The sequence below is a fragment of the Leptopilina boulardi genome, unplaced genomic scaffold (assembly GCF_019393585.1).
Source record: "Leptopilina boulardi isolate dan_hultmark-lab unplaced genomic scaffold, ZJU_Lbou_2.1 LbouV2_273, whole genome shotgun sequence".
In the NCBI taxonomy this organism is placed as follows: domain Eukaryota; kingdom Metazoa; phylum Arthropoda; class Insecta; order Hymenoptera; family Figitidae; genus Leptopilina; species Leptopilina boulardi.
Window position 1 is genome coordinate 3,907,409 of NW_026137833.1, and position 19,933 is coordinate 3,927,341.

General features: G+C 30.3%; 1 protein-coding gene across 2 annotated transcripts in view; it reads right to left on the minus strand.

Moving 5' to 3' along the window:
- LOC127281542 (cilia- and flagella-associated protein 276) overlaps positions 1-19,933 on the minus strand; it is a 48,098-nt gene that overhangs the window by 14,691 nt on the left and 13,474 nt on the right. The window contains exon 1 of one of the 2 annotated variants that reach the window (XM_051305269.1): positions 5,752-5,847. The exons of the other annotated variant lie outside the window; for it this stretch is intronic. The gene's annotated coding sequence lies outside the window, so the exon portion shown is untranslated. Of the gene's footprint in view, positions 1-5,751; positions 5,848-19,933 lie in introns of those variants that run through there. 2 annotated transcript variants of the gene reach the window in all.

Sequence of the window (19,933 nt, forward strand, 5' to 3'; positions counted from 1 at the left end):
CATGGGAAAATATTTTTTAATTTTACGGATTTTGGACCATGGCTAAAAACTTGCGAACCATGGGAAAATTATTTTGTTTAATTTATAGATTTTTGACCATTGCAAAAATCATGCGAAATATGAAAAATTAATTTTAAAAAATTCCCAATGCTTTGCAAGTTTTTAACCATGCTCCAAAATCCGTAAAATAGAAAAAAAATTTCCTATATGGTTCGCAAGATTTTAGCAATGTTTTAAAATAAAAAAAATTATAAAACTTTTTCCCATGGTTTTCAAGATTTTAGCAATGGTTTAAAAACCGCAAATTAAAAAAAAAAATTCCCATGGTTCGAATGATTTTAGCAATGGTCAAAAAACCGTAAATTAAGAAAAATAATTTTCCCATGGTTCACAAGATTTTAGCAATGGTCCAAAATGAGTAAAATTAAAAAAAATTTTCCAAGGTTTCCAAGATTTCAGCAATGGTTAAAAATCCGTAAAATTAAAAAAAAAAAAATTTCCCATGGAAAATTGTACCATGGGAAACGGACATGAGCAATGATTTTTAAGATTTTTGCCAAGGTTTAAACCATGGGTCTAATCGTATTTACCTTGGCAATCGATTTCGCTTATGGTTTTTATGATTTTACCCATGGTTCCATTTCTACGCAGGAATGTTTTTTCAACAACTTAATTTCAGAGTACCACGACTAAATTCTAGAAACTTTCAACCTTTTACGAATAAACTCCCTGAAGGCTCCTATAGGGTATCATGCTCCCGTGTTCAATCTAACACAAACCGTTAATTCTATTTTTTTGATTACTAATGAAATTGATCTCTTTAGCTCATCTTCGGCCAAAGTATAAATAATATTTTAAAAGACGTTTTTCTTTCAATTAGAAATTAATAATTTTTTCGAACAAGTAGCACAGTCTGGGTCGCTGTGACCCTCTGTTTACTTTACAAAACTCCCCCATTTTTGAACTATTGGACTGATCAACACAAAAAAAATATTTTTTTATTCATTGAACCTTGTAAAATAAGAATATGCAGTTTAGAAATATTATTAAATTATTTGCATATTGAAAAAAAATTCGTGAAGTTAACTAATTAAAAAGAAAAAATTGAATTTAAAAAAAAAATGTAACTTTTGTAATTTTTAATATTTTAAGCTAAAAATTGGGACTTATATTCTCGAAGTGTGTTAGAATAAGGGAAAAAATACCACCTTATTTTATTTTTTAAAAAAGGTATTTATTTTGTAGTTTAACGAAGGTTACTTTTAAGACGATAAAAATGTGATTTTCGACACAACTTTTTAAAACTATACTTTTTTAATAACATATTTACTAGTATTTTATTATTTTCTTTGGATTATCATGTTACTTATTATTCCTTATTAGTTAGTTACCACTATATGGCCTTAGGTTCGTGTTGTATTGCCGACTTTTCAAATTACACTTCATTGAAATTAATGACAGGGTCTGTGTGACCCAGTATGTGTTCCGAGGGTTAAATTTGAAAATCTTTGTTGGAGTGTCTTGTTGTAATATATATCATAAAAAATGTCATTTGCCACAGAATTAATGTTTTTTTTTAGCGAACACACGAATCTCAAGGGTGCCAATAACTTAAACAGTATGGCCATCTCACCTCGAAAAAACATGGCCATCTCTCCTAATGTCTGGAGACAAATTGACACAACTAAAATATAAATAAATAAATAAAATTTTTGAATAAATATATATTTATGACAAAGCTTGGGTCATGTACTTTACAGAAAAAAATAAAATTTTAAATTATTCTATAAAATAACATAACACCAGTGAGAAAAGTAAACACATCACTTTTTTTCAGAACTAGTCAAAATAACAAATCAATTTTTTTACTTACTTCTTCAATATTTTTCGTAAAGTTTTTTCTTTTAATTGTGTTTTGCCATAAAATAAAGCGAACTAATCTTTAATAAGCGATACCTAGCAGCAAATTCTATAAAATATATTTGAATTGGCCATCTCTCCCGCATGGCCAACTCCCCCGGACTTACCCTATATATATTATATTCTTACAAAAGAATAAATTTCTTTAGAAAAATAGAATTTTTTTTTTATTACGTCACGGTATTTTATTCTTTGCAATAACTATTTTCAATATTTACCCTTGATCGTTGTAATATTTATATATAAACATAACTTTTTTTTTGAGGGGTGAAAAAAATGAGCTTTTCAGTATATATTCGAGTGGAAATATGAAAATAGTTGGAAAGTATTGAAACCTATTACACTCGAGAAGGTAAACTTCTGCTCTTTCTTCTATTTTCAACCCTAATCCTTCGTTATATGTATATATATAAATATATCCTTAGATGGTGTCGGTATTGGAATTGGGGTCGCGCATTCAAATGGACAAAGTTCCCACTATAACAGTAGCATCCAAAAGAAAGAGGATGAGGCAGGTCCTGGGGACAATGACGGGTTTGATATTGCCAATATTTGGTTTGATTCTCCCGTGAAAATGCAGGGGTGCAATCGCTTGGACTTTTTTTTCTCTCTCTTATTCTCCTATATATATATATATATATATAATAGACGTGTGAGCGAATTACCATTTGAATGCCTTTGCCACTGGTCAGCTTTTGTCAGCCCTTGTGATGGTAACCGCATATATGTATCTCTACAGGGGCACCCTGCAGTGTAGTGTAGCTCATAACAATGTCTCCCTTTAAGAAAAGTATCGACCTTAACAACTATGAAAAAGAAAAGGCTTGACTTCTATTAACTTTCAAATAACATTTGTGTTCTTTATAGTATTTATGAACCTTTCAACACTCTTGAAAAGTTGTCTCACGAATATTGCAATATATATGGAAATTTATCTTCGATATGATATGCGCAATATTGTGTATATATAATATTCTTAATTTTTTTCATCATAAAACAAAAATATAAAATTTAACGTTTAATTTCATTTTCTTGTACAGTAGAGACTCCATTATCCAGACTAATGGATGCAGGCGCTTGTCCGGATAATCGAAAATCCGGATAATCGAGTAAAGTACGAATTAAACAAATTTTTGATTCGTAATTTCATATATTTATTCGCATATGTATTAAAATAAGACTGAAAACAACTAAAACTTTTAAAGTCAACATTAATAAATGTTTAGTTAGAAATATTTCAAAATATTTGAATAAACATTTTCTTAAAATAATTAAAACACTTTAAAACGCAACGTTTCGTGTAAAAATTCACGTTTTTGAATTGCCTTATATGGTATTTAATTTTTATTAAAATATTTGGTAATTGTCGTTTGACGTAAGCAATTTCTTCTCTTCGGCTTGAAACTCTATAAACTTTATTGGGATCGGCTAAACTGCAATACGCCATCTGGTGGGGACCCATTCTCTCCCTCCATTTTCTTTCTTTGTCTCTCTTCAATTAATAGGTTAGAAAGAGTAGAAAAAACAAAATGGAGGGAGAAAATGGGTCAAAGTTACTAGATTGTTACTAGACCACCGTTCCCAATATTTAAAAAAAAAAAAAAAAAAATTAATTTTAAATTTGTCCGGATAATGGAATATCCGGATAATAGGGGTCCGGATAAGGGAGTCTCTACTGTATATGAAATTGTCTAAAGAATTTATATAAATTTTATATTGACAAAAATTTAATAGTCACAAATTTAAATTTAATCGAATTTTTAAAGGAACATAATTGTGAATTTAGCCTGTAACTTTCAATATTATATGAATGTTTCATAAGTGGAAAATATTCTATTTTTTTTGTATCCAATTTCCCAGCCCTGCCGGTTATTGTCATGGTTGAATAGGTTGCTTTCCATTGTCTTCACTCGTCATTTTTGTCATAATTTTTGTCAACTACCGCACCCTGCTCTAGTGAAAATTTAATGACTTTATAGTAACTTCTAATTTTAACAATAAAGTTACTAAATTTTCACTAGGGCAGAGTGCAGTAGTTGACTAGAATTATGACAAATGGCCAGTGGGGACAATGGAAACCAAACTTTATCCTAATTTTTATTTCCTGTAAAAGTTCCCCAACCCTGTCGGTTGTCATGGTAAAGGCGCTTGTACACCTCACAAATTCTAATTATACTCGGAATTTGTCAAAAGTTATACTAATTTTGATTGGCCTTGCTCATGGAGAATTTCGAAAAGATAGGAAAATTTCGAAATTCTCTATGAGCAAAGCCAATCAAAGTTAGTGAAACTTCTGACAAATTCCGAGGATACTCAGAATGTGTGAGGTGTATAAGCGCCTTAACGTACAAAAATAAAAGAGATAGTGAATTTGTCTTTCTCTTTTACTCTTGTACGTTACCATGACAACTGACAGGGTTGAGAAACTTGTACAGGAAATAAAAATTAGGATAACTGAAAGTTAGGCTAAATTCACAATTGTTGCTTTAAAAATACGATTAAATTCTTATTCGGGATTATTAAATTTCGGCCAATATACAATTCGTACAAATTCAAATTTAGATTAGTTCAAATTATATTTGTGACGAATTAAGTCATATTGTCATTAGGTTATTTGACAATTATGGAAAAAGTATTCAACCCTTTGTTACACTATACGGCACAAATTAATAAAATTATTGTAGAAATATCACGATTGTTTTTATACAAGAAAAATGAGAAAATTTAAAAATAGTGGAAGAGTGTAATGAAAAGAGAGAGAGGGAGAGAGATCACTTGGAAAATAAATTCCTTACACCCTGCGTGTCCAATAAGGTAAAAGTAATGGGGAGGGAAGTTGAGAATAAACGCGACAGGTGGCCCGTGAAATCAGTGCACGAGTGCAGCGAATGTGCGCGCACCCTCTTTTGATGTGGCTCATTAAGAAATCAAGTGTGTAACGATAGTCATGGTGAATGAGAGGGTTTTAAATGGAGCGACGACAGATCTCGCTTTCTTAAATTGCTATACAGATAAACTGATTATCATTATTAACATTATTATAATATATATATATATATACATAAGGGGCGAAATTTCATAACTGATCCAATAGCAAAAATATGAACATTGGATTTTTTGAAAACTATATTGTTATAATAATCATAATACCAATCGGCAGGGTTCTGAAGTTACGCGTAACTTTCAATTGTTTATGTATAATACAGTATTGTACATTATATGTAAAATACGTATATTATACAGTATAAAACCCTCCACTCCTTTAAAATTCAAGATTTTGATGTAATTTACATGGTAAACTACATGTAGAAAACCAAGTAAATTACTTGAAGTAAACGTTCCAAACCCTGTCAATCAGCATAAATAGTGGTTGGTTTCCATTGTCCCCACTCTTCAAAATTCCTACTCGCCATTTGTCATAATTCTCGTCAACTACTGCACCCTGCTCCAGTAAAAATTTAGTAACTTTATTGTTAAAATTATTGTTACTAAATTTCCACTAGATCAGGGTGCGGTAGTTAATGAGAATTGTGACAAATGTTGAGTAGGGTTTTGGCGAGTAAGGACAATTAAAAAAACCTCAGCAGAATAGAAACGTAATCGTAAACGGAAGAATGAGTTATAGAAGGATAGTCATATATTGTTGTTCTTCTCTCACTAATTCTTCCGTTTGCGATTGCGATTACATTAGGGCCGGGACCCAACAGTGAAAAATAAGTACCACGAAAATGCGTACTTTTCGAGATATTTGCAAGTTTCCATATTTTTTGAACACCTTATATATATATATATATATATATATATATCTGTCTTTCTCCAACTCATCCTTACGATTGTAATTCCGCTCCCATTTAAGAATCTATTATGCGTTGACCCATTCTGATCCTTTTTGGATCCTGCTGATAATCTTGACTACCCAACCTTGTTGACTGGCTTTCTTCATAAAAAAAAATATTTTTTTATAAATTGCCTTTGTAAGTATATAATAGTTTTTCATTTAATGATCTAAAAAGTGTTGTAATTAATTCAAAATGAATTCAACAATTATTAATGAAAACAGAATATATATGACATAGAGGCAAATTCGTTTTATAGAATAAGTCAATTGAATCAAATATTTTAGGTTATGTTATTAAATCACCAAAATATTTGATTTTCATTGAATACATTATAAGAATTATTATAAACATTTTTTCTTCCTTTTTAGATAATTTTAATACTTTACGTGGTTTTCGTTACGTACACGAAGTAATAATAAGGAACTGGAACTCGTGGGCAAAATGCGTGCCGATTCCCTTGGTAAAGTACTTAGAAGCTAGAATAAGCGATAGTGGCGATCCTTGCGGGTAATTGTGGAATCACGGATGATCACGTGATCAATAGTGAAATGTGTTTATCGCCATTTTGTTTGTTTTTGGTGTTTGACGGTCTTGCTGAGTTCTATTTAACTTTAAAATTCTTATTCCTAAGAAATAGAAAGGTTTTAAAACATATGTTCTTATTGTAATATATGTCTCACAGACATTGGCAATTTATTTTCTAAAAATGTAAATTTCAAAAAATAAGACTTAACTATAAAGTAAATTTCGATTTATATACATGTTTAACTTATCTTAAATGTTTATTTTTAAAAAAATGTTAAATTGCAATTTTAAATTATAATTTAAAATTACTGTATCTTCGTAAATGTTTAAAGTACATTGAATATTTATTTAAAAATATTTAAAATAAACTACATTCTTAAAAAATAATATACAATTTATTTCTTTTGTAAAAATCAGATTCTTTCAACATATATACAATAATATAAATGTCGAAAATTCTTAGTACATTAATGTTCTTACCACTACATTGTAATTATTATATACAATTCGTTTCAATTATTAATTTATAATTCAATGTTTTCTATACATTTCAAAAGTCTATTTAAGGCCATGTGGGAAATAGACGTTTTTTTGTGGATTCCAACTTTCTCTGAAATAAATAATGATTTCGGGTTAAAATATTCAAGACTTGATTTTGGAGGGTGCAAAGCATAGGGCTGTTCTCTTCATTTACGTAAAAATAATAAAAATAAAGCAATAAATAGTAAAATAATGTTATTTAATCATAGTTCATTCAGCGGCCACTCGCTCGAATTGGCGCTGTTTACTGGAGCACTGACACACTCAAGCAACGTCTGTGTATGCGCCGCCATCTTTTTTGTCATTTTCGTTTAAAAATGTCACTTTTTAAAATTAGTTTTTAAATAATTTAACGCAAAATTAAGTTTTTTCAGGAGAACAGCGCGGTGCATTGTACCCAAATCTATCAACCCTCAAAATTTTAGCCTAAAATCTTTTTTCATTTTAGAGAAAGTTGGAATATTGCAAAACACATTTTCCCATACTAGGTCACGTGGGTTTCTCCCACATGCCGTTAATTCGTCTATACTCGTTAATTTTATAAACTGTGAAAATACCATTTCTTTGTCATCCAAAAAAATTTTAACTTTTAGAGTGGGAAATACCACAATTCTTTTTCGAATCAATGCTTCTTTTTCAGCCTTCTCAAAACCAAGAAAAAATTTATTTCCTCTTGTATAACCCCAGCTTTTTGACGGAAGATGTACTGACATCAAATTATCTTGTAATAACTCGAAAGTTTGGTTTTCTTCCAAACAGCACTGCACCATAACCTACAAACGAAGAAAAAAATTATTTGCAGGTATCATTTACTTATTTTCACTTTTTTCATTTTATTAAAATTTATAACACTGAAAACTAAAAGAATAAATTTTCACCAATGCAATAACAACTTTAATGAAAAACTATCAACAAACATTGCAGAAAACATTAATTACAACTTTGTTTACTTTAATTCAAAACGTAATCACATTAAATACTTACGTCTACGAATTTCTTCCCTTCTTCTACACTCATTATATATAAAACTTTTACAACTTTCTTAAAAATAAATATTTAAAACACACTTTTATATGTTTCGGTTTAAATTATATTTTGTCAGCCTTCGTGCTGTCAGTGAAGCAGACAACTAGTGTTCTAAAGACAGTAAATTACGTCAAGAAGAGAAAGAAGATTACGGTAATTTACCGGTAAATTACCGGATCGTTTTTTCTCTGAGAATTTATGAGAATTTTTACTTGTACTTTTATCCTTTGCTGACACGTGCGTTGTCATGACAACGTGTATGACGAGGATAAAAGTACAGACAAATGTTCCTGACTGTGTAATTATTATTATAATGAAAAATATCTTTGTTACAATATATAATATATATATTAATATATTAATATTGATATAATATTACATTATTATATTGAATCAGGTACATTTATATGCCTGCACTTTTATCCTTGTCTAACACACATGTTGTCATGACGACGCACGTGTTAGACAATGATAAAAGTGCAGGCATATATACCCGACTGTCATCTTGTCAGTAAGAACACAGAGAAAATTAGGGTGCAGTCCCATGGAGCAGATTAGCAGATTAGACGTTGACCAATAAAAAAACAGTCTCTAACGGAAATGCAAAATTTGCCGCGAGAGACTAACTTTTGATTGGCTGAAATCTATTCTGCTAATCTGCTCCATGGGACTGCACCCTTACAGTCTATTATATTCATTGTTCAAATTATTCATTTAATAACATGTCGGTCGTTTATTTATAACTTACATACTATAAAAATACATATTTAAATTTAAAAAAGGCAATTATCAATCACTTAAATGAATATTCTCATAAATTCTCTTTTTTTCGGTAATTTACCGCAATTTTCTTTCTTACATTCTCAGGTTTCAATTTTACCGAGAATTTTAAAACACTACAGACAACAAACAAACTTGGAAACATTAAACTTCTTCAAGTACCCGCAAGAAACGCCACTGTCGTTTATTCTAGTTGCTAAGTACTATGCCTAGAAAACTGGCACGCTTTTGCCAGGCAATCGCCCATAGAGTTCCAGCTCCTTATTATTACTTCGTGGTTACGTAGGTACTTTCATAAAAATGTTATATATATAAGATACTGAATTACACAACGTTGATGATAAACGATTTTTAACGAAATAATTTTTCAAATTGAAATTTTGTATTATTTTTTGCCTGAAAAATATTTCTTGTAGTTTTTATTGATCAAAAAATTATAAAAAAATATTTTTTTAGGTAAACAATTTTATATTTTTCCGTGTAAAATAAAAATTGATTTCTAATTGTTTATCATAAATCTTGCGTACTTATAAAAAATAAATATTGAGGGAGGTAAACGAAATTCTATACGCTCAAAATTTTGGAATAAAATAACAAATATTTAATTATCAGTACTTTTTTGTATATTTTTTATCCATTTATTTTTTCTATAGTTCTTTAAAAATTATGTATATAGAATCAATTTCAATTTTTTCAAACTACATAAAACCTTGATATTTATCAACAAAACATGCAGTAATAATAAAATTCTTTAGACTAAAAATATTATAATGTATATAGTTTTATTGCATTTTTTTCGATAGTTTTCAGAGTTAAACATTTTACTGCTTTAAAATTTTTATAAAAAATAAATATTGAGGGAGGTAAACGAAATTCTATATACGCTCAAAATTTTGGAATAAAATAATATTTGAAAAAAAAAAATATTGATACATATTTACAAGCATATATATAAATATTCATTTATGGAAATACAAAATGCAACTCGTATAATATATTTGTAAATAAAAAAACTTGGGGGAAAAAATAATGTCACCAACTTTTGATTGCCTAATGTCAAAAATCACATATATGGGGAAAGTGACTTTTTGAAATAATGTCAATATACATATATATTCTCTCTTGAATATTGACCGCAGGTCTCATCCGCATCGAAACAACAGAATTTCGATTTGCATACCGATGATCGAGAACAACGAATTCGTGTGCCATTTTGGCATACGAATAGAAAGAGAAAGAGAGTGAGGGCGTGAAAACGTACAATGTTATATATATATATATACGCGCGTAGAGGATGGGTGTATTTTAGCATTTCACGTTTGTTTCCATTTAAATGGTAATCGAGTTCATAATGTAATTGTATTCGCACCTAAGCCAGGGCTCACCGCCGCAGCTCCCACCCGCTATTGTCTGCATTGTTCTCCTCTCACGAACAATCCGCCGGCCTTTCAGCTCTCTACCAAAATCTAAGCCTCCACCTTCTGTGTTCTCAGTTTGATATTTTGCCGCATTGCAACTCTAAACGCTCAAAAACGAAAACTGTGGATCCGCTCATATTTTTGCGATATGTATGTCCTTTTATTTTTTTTTTGCAGAACGTTTTAATTTTTTCCTTTCTTTTTTAACAGCAGATTCTAAATGAGAGATGCATATATAGTTCTAAAAAATAATACCACACTCTAGTAACATCACGCTTGGAAAAGGAGAAACCTGCTTGAAAACGACCGAACCCTGGATGAAGATCTGAAAGGTCCATTCTCCCAACTTGCCTTTTTTCATAATTCTCGTCAACTACCGCACCCTGCTCAAGTAAAAATTTAGTGACTTTATAGTAACTTTTAATTTTAGCAATAAAGTCACTAAATTTTCACTAAGAGCAGGGTGCGGTAGTTGACGAGAATTATGGCAAATGGCGAGTGGGAACGATGGAAACCAACCTTATTCTAATTTTTTATTTCCTGTACAAGTTTCCCAACCCTGTCGGTTATCATGGTAACGTACAAAAGTAAAAGAGATAGTGAATTTGTCTTTCTCTTTTACTCTTGTACGTTACAATGATAACTGACAGAGTTGGGAAACTTGTACAGGAAATAAAAATTAGTATATAACTGAAAGTTAGGCTGAATTCATAATAGGTGCATTAAAAATACGATTAAATTCTAATTCGAGATTATTAAATTTCGGTCAATATACAATTAGTACAAATTCAAATTTAGACTAATTCAAATTATATTTGTGACGAATTAGGTCATATATATTCATCTCATGATCTTTTTTCTTATTTTTAAAGTAGTGTTATAAGACAGAGGTTTAGTAAAACGTTTTTAGAAACTCTATGGTAAAAAAATTAATATTTGTATTCTAAATTTGGTGTTTATATTAAAATTGGAAAACGAAAAACTTTGATTTGGTCCTAACGCATTGTTAAACATTATACGTGCGACGAAAACTGAAATACTGCGCAAAAACCAGGGTTGGGGACCATTGGGATGAGGGTGCAAGGTTGGGCGTTTTTGTATACAGGGGATGGGCCACGCGCCAACCAACACTAACACATATATATATATACATATACACATGAAAGATGGTCTGGAATCTGTCGTCTCTTTTCTCCTGAAACCCCCTTTGTCTCTCGCCAATTCCTCCCTTTTTCCTTCTCTCATACATATTCATCAAACGCTAATTAATCATCACCCAGCCAACCCACATTGAACCACCCTGTTCGACCGCTACCACCACCTCCCCCCTTACTCCCTTTTTCCCCTACCACTCAACACGTTATACAGATCTAAAAAAAAAAATATATATATATATATATAGGTATATCTATAATTTACTATGAAACTATCGAAATATCGACAATGATAGACAAAATGAATGAGTTTGTATCATCGTCGAGTGTGATTTAAATTCAGTTTGAAATATTTAACTGACTCGATAAAATATCGGATCATTAAGAAGAGTAATTGACTTTCAGCCCAGTTTATAGAGATTAACTGCTATGTATATAATTATACTAATTTTACATTTGGATATTATAATTTTAAAATGGTAGAACATTATTTTTGGTCATCTTTTTTTTTACATTTCATTAATTTTTATATCTCAACTCTTTTTATCCGATTTTTTCAATAAATTTAATTTAAAAAAAAAAACTTTTAATTAAAAACAAAACTTTTACTATTTTTAAAGAATAAAAAATTGTTTAATACTTCAAATAAAAAATAGAAATATTGTTAAAAGTTTAAAGCAATTATATATGTATATCTTTGAAACCCTTCAACAAACATCGCAACTTTATAAATATGAAAAGCAATAAGCTATGAACTTGTATTTTTAGTACCTATTAAAAATTTTAATACAAGTTCAGGTTCATTGATATAACTGTAAAGGCTTTACGTATAACTTTAAAAAAAAATTGAAAATATTTTACAAAAAAATTTAAAGAAATTAATTTAGAAATAAATTAAAATTTATAAATTCAATTAATTTTATTAAGGGGGAGGGACAGGTGAAATTTCAACTTATCGAAATTAATGTTGTTAAGGGGTGCCAAATTTTTTTTTATGGCATTAGTTGGGATCTAAAATTATTGTGAATTATCAAAATTGAAAATAAAAATTTTTTTTGACTATTTTAGAAATTTTATTTTTTGAAAATATTAAAATTTTTTAAAATCCATACGATTGATTGTTCAGAATCATGAAAAAAGACTACAAAAAAATTACCGATAAAAAATAATAAAAATTGTTGAAGAAGTTGAGTTTTTAAGGAATAATAATTGATTAAATTTAAACCAAACATTGGGTCAGTTAGGGTAAATGGGGACAAGAGGTTTTGGAGCTTAATTTACAGTTTAAAAATTAAGTTCAACGTCAATATTTTAACCTCAGATCACTTGCAAGAGGTTTTGAGTATTGCCAAGCTTTTATGTTGACAATTGACAGCAAGATAATTAAAGTTATCGCTCAATGCATAGAAACTTGAAAATCAAAGTGAAACTGTTTCAGTATTTTGTCGAGCATTTCAAAGAAAACAGACTTAAAAATCATACCAAATTTTTTTCTTATTCCTTATAGGTATGATTATTAAGTCTGTTTTTTTCAAATGCGAGACAAAATACTGAAATAAAAAAAAAATTAAAAAAATTAAAAAATTTCAATTGGTTCAACTAATTATATATCTACAACAAATTTTTTTTCAAGTTTTTTCATCCCTTAATTGGGATCAGAAATCACGCGAAACTGACCCACCCCTGAGCCTTCTTGTGACAACCATCTTGGTTTTTTATCTCTTTCTTTTGTGTATGTTAGAGAAACACGGAATGAAAACATGGCCACCACAAGAAGGCTCTCACCAGATGGCGTATCGCAGTATTTCAGATCCCAATACAGTAAAATAATTAAGGAAACTTTTTGCTTAAAACTTCCATAGAAACTATGCTGTCCCCATTTACCCCAAATTTTTATACCTAAATTTTAGCGTAAATGGGGACAGTCAGTTTCATGCGTTTAAATCTTATCTAAATTTTTTTCTGCTGCAAAAAATTAATCCTGGGAACGTAAATAACAACTTAAAAAAAAACCCGCAAATATTACCTTTTAAAGGAAGAAACTTACGTAATTTGTGAAAAATAGCAATTTTGTCCCCATTTACCCCAACTGACAATGATTAGTTTTGTTTAGGGGTAACAATTTTAAAAAAAAATTTTTTAGAACCTCAAATCATATTTCACTTTGAAAAATGAAAAAAAAATAATTTTTAAGAATTTTACAATTTTTTTTTTATTTAACGTTTTTTTACATTATTATAAAACAAAAATTTTTTTTTTTTATGCAAAAAGTAAGAAAATAGAAACGTGTCGAACAGATTTTTTGATTTTTTAAGAAAATTTAAAAAAGATACAGCCGTTTTAAGGCGCTCTCACACCTTTTTGGCTGCTTGCAGGTTACCATGGCAACGCATGAGAGTGAGTGCGACAGAAAATTTGAATATTGAAATTTTCTGTCTCACTCTCACCCGTGCGTTGCCATGGTAACCTGCAGGCAGGCAGGCAGGCAGCCAAAAAAGTGTGTGTGTGCCATTAGTCAACGTAAAGCACGGACTCAAAAAATAAAAATTCTAAAATCATCAAAAATTAAATTTTTGTTTTTTTTTACCATCCTGTATGTTTTCAGGACCCAAATAAATTCCCTTAAGATAACTTTTATATTGTAGTTTTCGTGGATTTGTAAAATTTTTGAAAAATAAAAAATACTAAAAAATTAGTAAAAGGAAAAATTTTTTAATTTCGGAAACCTTGAAATTTTTCAAGATAAAAAAAATATAAATATTTTTATTTAAATTTAAAGGAATTATGTATAATTTTATAAGCTATCAACAAACATGAATTTTGAATTTAAAAAAAAACTGGTTGTAATCTTTTATTCGTACTATTAAATATTTTTATTACAACTGCAGTTATTTGTTATTGATAAGTGTCAATGTTTTACATAATTTAACAAAAAACCCACGTTTCAAATATGGCGTCTACTAAACAGTGAATAAACACGTGAAAAAACGGAAAACAACCCCTTTACTCTTTAGCCTAATATCAACTATTGTTTAATATTTATTGTTGGTCACTGTTTTAAAATAATTAAAATATTTTAAAATGCCCTTAAAAAAGAAATGTGCCTCATTGTCAATACCATACAAAGATTTAAGGGGTCTACCCACTTTAGACGCGCTAAAATGAAGGCTGTTTTCCAGAATTTTTCTGATTGGTTTATATTATAAATATTGACATATAAGTTGTTAGACTAAAGAAATACACTCCCGTAATACATGAAAAATTTTTTGTTATTTGTTTTTGTAAATTTTATATGCTTGCAAATGGTAGTTGAAAAAAAAATCCCCCAAAAAAGATGGGTCCACGCTGTTGATGAAATCTCTGACATGAATTGTCCGAAACCAAAAAATCAAAAAGTTTTAGATTCAGTGTGGTAATAGCTATTGCGCATATCAAGGGATTTTTTATTTTTGCAAAATTGACAAAATGGCGGATATTTTTAGAAAAAACTAACACATGGTTTTCTTTAATTTTTCGAAAAATGTCCGTCATTTTGTCAATTTTGCAAAAATAAAAAATCCCTTGATATGCGCAATAGCTATCAACACACTGAATCTAAAACTTTTTGATTTTTTGGTTTCGGACAATCCATGTCAGAGATTTCATCAACAGCGTGGACCCATCTTTTTTGGGGGATTTTTTTTTCAACTACCATTTGCAAGCATATAAAATTTACAAAAACAAATAACAAAAATTTTTTCATGTATTTCGGGAGTGTATTTCTTTAGTCTAACAACTTATATGTCAATATTTATAATATAAACCAATCAGAAAAATTCTTGAAAACAGCCTTCATTTTAGAGCGTCCAAAGTGAGTAGACCCCTTAAACTTTGAACACATAAAATTAGACGAGGAAGCTTAGTTGTAAAGTATTTATTTTGCGAAAACCGAGTTTAATAAGCAAAAAGAAATATGTTACAAACATTTTTCTTTATGTCAAATAAAATGATAATTAATATTTGTTTTAAACCAAATATATGCCAAAATAAATCGCCAAGTGCTAATAAGCAGGTTACTGACTTATTTGCATATTTTATTTATTCACATATCTTGGTTTGCTTTTGAGGTTATGTTGCAATGTTCGACAAATATCACGTGACGATTTATAAGAAGATGTAAATTACGTAGAAAAGTGTAGACGTAAATTACTAGGTAATCTACGTGTAAAGAACTACGTAGATTACCTTAGGTAGTTTACGTATACCCAACCCCTGGTCAAGAATCATGTCAAAATCTTATTGACAATAAAGGTTGGTTTTCATTGTCCCCACTCGCCATTTGTCATAATTCTCGTCAACTACCACACCCTGCTCTTGTAAAAATTTATTAACTTTATTGTTAAAATTCAAAGTTACTATAAATTTACTAAATTTTCACTAATTGACGAGAATTAAGATAAATGGCGAGTGGAGATTTTAGCGAGTGAGGGCAATGGAAAACAACCTAAATATAATATAATTAGTGGAACCTCTGAATTGTGACACTTTGCAGGGAATTGTAGCTTTTTTCGATACATGACTGGGAATTAGAATAGAAAAAAAGCAGGGTGAAGCAGGTGTAAAAACGAGACGACTGCTTTTCCCCGAAAGGACAAAATGTCGAATGGACAAAACGTCGAATGGACAAAATATCGAGACGTTATTTTGCTCTGAGTTTCCCTTCTATATAATGCACACTAGTTTAACTGTTTAAAATTAAAAGTTTGTATTTATAAAGATAAAAACAATAATTATTCTCATGTCAAAAAATTTTTATTATTATTATTATTATACTATAATAATTACTTTACTACTATTATTATTATTATTATTATTATTATAAAAAAATGTAAAAAAAACATTAAAAACAATACAACTAGCGATATCTATCGAGTGTTAAACGCAACACAAATTAGTGCATTATATAGAAGGGAAACTCAGAGCAAAATAACGTCTCGATATTTTGTCCATTCGACATTTTTACCATTTGACGTCTTGACTTTTCGACATTTAGTCCATTCGCAGTTTTGACTTTTCGACGTCTTGGCTTTTCGACATTTTGGCTATTCGACGTTTTGGCTATTCGACATTTTGTCCGTTCGACGTCTTGGCGATTCGATATTTTGTCCGTTCGATGTTTTGGCTATTTGACATTTTGTCCGTTCGACGTTTTGGCTTTTCGACATTTTGTCCGTTCGACGTCTTGGCTATTCGACGTTTCAATCATTCGACTTCTTGACTATTCGAAATTTTGATAATTCGACATTTTGGCAATTCTATATTTTGTCTGTTCGAAGTTTTGGCTATTCGACATTTTGTCTGTTCGACGTCTTGGCTTTTCGACATTTTGACCTTTCGACGTTTTGACTATGCGACGTCTTGACTTTTCGACATTTTGTCCATTCGACAGTTTGGCTTTTCGATATTTTGTCCATTCGACGTTTTGCTATTCGACGTTTTGTCCATTCGACATTTTGTCCTTTCGGGGAAAAGCAGTCGTCTCGTAAAAACTACAAAGATACTTTATATTTCAGACGTTCCACTGTATTTACAGTGGAAAATTACAAGCGCCCATTTCTAAATTAACCCTTATGTTTATACCAAGCATATTATAATTTTTATTTAAACAAATAATATTTTTAAATGAAAGTGATAGATATTTTCCACATATTTAAATAAAACAATTACCACCGTGTTTAATTAAACAAAATCGTTCATAACAGAAATCTATATTTAAATAAAGAATTCTTTTCTCTGTCATTCATACAGTCAATTGTTAATTCGAAAAATGATAATTTGTCTAAAAAATAATTATATCTAATATAAAACGGCAAAATAGAAAAGATTAAAAATTTCTAAATCCAGTTGATGTTTCCAACCCTCATTATAGCAATTGACATACGGAAAAGAAAGTGACTGGAAAAAAAGCATTAGTCAAAAATATACATATGTATATATATATATATGTATATAGATAAACGAGATGTCCCCACGATCGATTTGAATTGTAATTTTGTAATCCCATTTAGCGGTAGGTACCTTTGCGCACGCACTTGCTCGCCCTTTTTGGGTTCACGCAGACGGGACGCGTATAATTAGGTATCGTTTATTTTACACCCGACGCGACGTGGGGTGAGGGGCCACATCATGTAATGCTTCTATTGGGGTCCCACAGATACCCATAGTGGTGGCACTCGCTCATAGAACGCTTCACTGGTAATGCGATGCGATCATCGACCCCCCACCCCTCTCTCATTCGTCCATTGATATTATACAACTCAAGAGGGGGTCTCACCCTTCTCAACACATTTCGCGCTAAACTTATTTTGCATTGCCCCTATTCCTGACTCTTTACCACTATCCATTCTATTAGAAAATATACGACAAATTTCTTTCTCAGTGCGGCTATATATATATATATTTATTATTGTCTCCTTTGACCCTCATTTAGGCAGTTTTGTATATATCATTAATGGTTGATAAAACAAAATACAATTTTATTGACGTGATGAATCAATATATGACTTTTTATATACACCCAATTGCATAAATGCTGTTCTTCTGGTTTGAAGACATTTTTAAAAGTCGTGACACTTCTATAATAATTTTAGTATAGTTTATGGTGTATGGTGTAACCAATTGCCTAAATGCTGTCCTTCCGGTTTGACAGCATTTTGAAAAAGTTGTTACACTTTTATAATAACTTTATTAGTTCGTGGCGTATAGTAAACAAAGGGGTGAATACTTTTTCTATAATTGTAAAATAACCTAATGACAATATGGACTAATTCGTCACAAACATCATTTGAACTAGTCTAAATTTGAATTTGTACGAATTGTATATATGTATTGGACGAAATTTAATAATCTCGAATTAGAATTTAATCGTATTATTAAAGCAATTATTGTAAATTTAGCCTAACTTTCAGTCATCTTAATTTTTATTTCCTCTAAAAGTTTCCCAACCCTGTCGGTTGTCATGGTAACATACAAGTGTAAAAGAGAAAAACAAATTCACTATCTCTTTTACTCTTGTACGTTATCATGACAATCGACAGGGTTGGGAAACTTGTACAGGAAACAAAAAATTAGGATAAGGTTGGTTTCCATCGTTCCCACTCGCCATTTCGTCAACTACCGCACCCTGATTTAGTGAAAATTTAGTGACTTTATTGTGAAAATTAAAAGTTACTATAAAGTTATTAAATTTTCACTAGAGCAGATTGCAATAGTTGACGAGAATTATAACGAATGACGAGTTATAAAAAGGACAAAAAAGTCTAGGCATATCTGACCACGAGTGAATAGAGTTGAGAAAAAACGACTAATCCTCATTTTAAAAAATACAAAAATTTGGACAATATTCTACAAGAGGGTAGACTTCTCGATCTATACAACATACGCACCTTTGTGCATCAGTCATAGATCAAATATATATATAGCATTATACAAAAGAGGGAGTGTTCGCATTATGTTTTGGAGACATTATATGGCACAACGATGTGTACACACTCTAGGGACGATATGGTATATATATATATATATTCGCGCGCGACACAGAATGTGCGGTGTTTGGTCTCCATTAATATCGGATCGAAACTGGATGGTTATACTGCCTGGCCAACCTCTTGTATCTCTTTTTATGGAGCCATATGTCTTCCGTACATATAACGTCCCCGTGCTGGGTCTGCTCATTTGTCAGCTCACAATCTGCCACTGATGCTGCAATTTGATGGCTGCAGTCAAAACACATCAAAGCCTGTATATAGTAGTACTTTACTTTTCTCTCTCTCTCTCTCTCTCTCTCTATATATATATATATATATATATATATATATATACCCCTCCTTCTATATAAATATATATGGCTTTAGTATTTTTTTTTATCTCGAAATATAAAACCTTCCAGTTTTACAAGACGGGTTTCAAGCAGGGGCCCGCACGCATATTCGGCCCTGGCGCAAGGAACGGGCGAAGCAGCGGGGATGCAAGAACTAATCTTTGACGCTGAGTTGTGTAAAAAACATGCTCTGACATTTTTCAACTTATCTCAAAAACGAAACAATATTTTTTAAGTCTTAAAAATTACTTTTAAAGCTAAGATCTTAAAGATTATGTTGTAGGAGTTACAAATTTTTCCTTGCATTTTCCTAGATTATGCAGGGAATCAAAAACTGGGTACGAAATTGGGAAAATTAGACGTTTTTTTTCGAAATCTTTCCAGTGTTATAATCGCTACAGAAAGTCGAAAAAAAATTCTAGGTATATATTCAGAAGCAGAATTTTATCAGCTTTCAGGTGATCTAAGTTTCAAGTCTATAGCTTTTCTCAAACTTAAAATATCTTAATTTAGGTGCGACATCAACATTTCATCCCGCGCACGTTAATCGTACCGACAATTTCCGACGGTAGTGTATATATATATTTTTTTTTAAATTATAATTTATTGTTTAATAATTAAACGAAAATTGTTCCTTTTAGTTAAAATATTATATTTTTAAGTAATAACTTTCGTCGCAATTAATAAATTTACGTATATAGAAGTTAAGTATAGAATTTTTATTTTAAAAACATTCCCTTTTAAAATATATGAGCAATTCCACGTTAGATTGAGGGGTCTATCCTCCGATTCCTTCTATACTATTTTTTTGGGTAGAGGTTATGGGTCTAATTGAGTAAAAAAAATATTTAAAGGAGAGTGGGGCAAAACCGG